Here is a 1,555-nt window from a genome sequence, read left to right on the forward strand (position 1 = left end):
GAATAGGTCTTAATGTCATCAATAAATGTAAATGTGGTCTTATTGTCTAAACGGTGGTCTAATTGTCACCTCGTTGGTCTTATTGTCACCTGTGGTCTTATTGCCCCGTGGTCTTATTGTCACCTTGCCTTTGAATACAAATACAAGTATTTTTTTTAAATTTTGTCCTATATAATATATATATTATATTGTACATCAGTATAGCCCTACCTATTATGTTACTACTTACTATAGATTTTTAAAATTACTATTAACATGTCTGTCGTCTGACTATTTAGAGATAAATACATGTTCACATATTATTTCATTCTGCATTTAGATATATTTCAACTAAATATATTGATTCAATTTTAACGAAAAAAATAAAAAAATAGTATTAACTATTAATACGGAACTATTTTAAAATTATTAGATTTTCAATTTTCTTAAAAAATTCCAATACAGAAACCATATAAAATTTGATGTGGTATTTTTTAATTTTAAATATTGTTATTACCTACTTTTACTATATCTACAAAAACATAATATTAGTTTTCAACGAAAACAATATTATTTTTATGGATGTCAAATTTTTTGTGAAAAACTATAAATTAAAATTAATAAAATGGACTTTATGGTATTTTAATACAAGTATTTAAATTTTGTTAAAAATACTTTTGAAAACTATTCAAAATTATTAAAAAATACATTAAAAAAAATTGTATTTAGAATATCATATAAATACTTCAAAAAGTATTTAAATACAAGTATTCAATTACTTGTATTCGAATACTTTACAAGACTGGCTGTATGTAACAGTACGTTAAATATATTGTACATAATCTTTATATGTACATTTTAAATGCAAATGGACTTACATATTATAATCCCGTTTAAGGAAATTTGAATTATAGATGATCGTGAAAAATAATTAGAATTGTAAAGAGTGTCCCACCAACAGATAATTCGAATTATAGAGATTCGTGGAAAAAAAAATAGAATTATAGAGTGTGTCCCACCAACGGACTTTTTGAATTATCGAGGGAACCCGAATACATATATTATCTTTTAATTAAAGAGGTTTTCTCGGGGGACTCAGCGTTTAGTTCGATTTATGGAGTTTTTTGAAGTATCCAGTGACTACTGTATATCTTAGTCCGTGGTCTACGCTGACGAGTGGGGATCAACGATAATTACCATGGACATAATATAGATGGATTGCATGTTCCTAGTCCAGTGATTGGAACCTTTAAGATATTTTTGCTTTGGTTCCAGTTCTGTTCTTAAACAAAAATAATCGATTCTGTTTCTGATTCCACTTCTTAAAATTATTAAATAAGGAATCCGGTTTTGGTTCCAGTTAGTTCCGGTACTTTCTGTTTCTCAATAATGTATTTTTCCAAACATTACTTATTGCTTATTTGAGAAGTGTTATAAGTAACTAAATATTGTTATTTGTAGGTATTTCATAAACATTGGTTAAAAAAGACAACATTGCTGTCCGGAAATTCTCGTTATATATATATATAATAATAGAAAAATGCGACCTGCATATTTGTAAATTAATCATTGTCGA

This window comes from Acyrthosiphon pisum, chromosome A2, assembly GCF_005508785.2.
Source record: "Acyrthosiphon pisum isolate AL4f chromosome A2, pea_aphid_22Mar2018_4r6ur, whole genome shotgun sequence".
Taxonomy (NCBI): Eukaryota; Metazoa; Arthropoda; class Insecta; order Hemiptera; family Aphididae; genus Acyrthosiphon; species Acyrthosiphon pisum.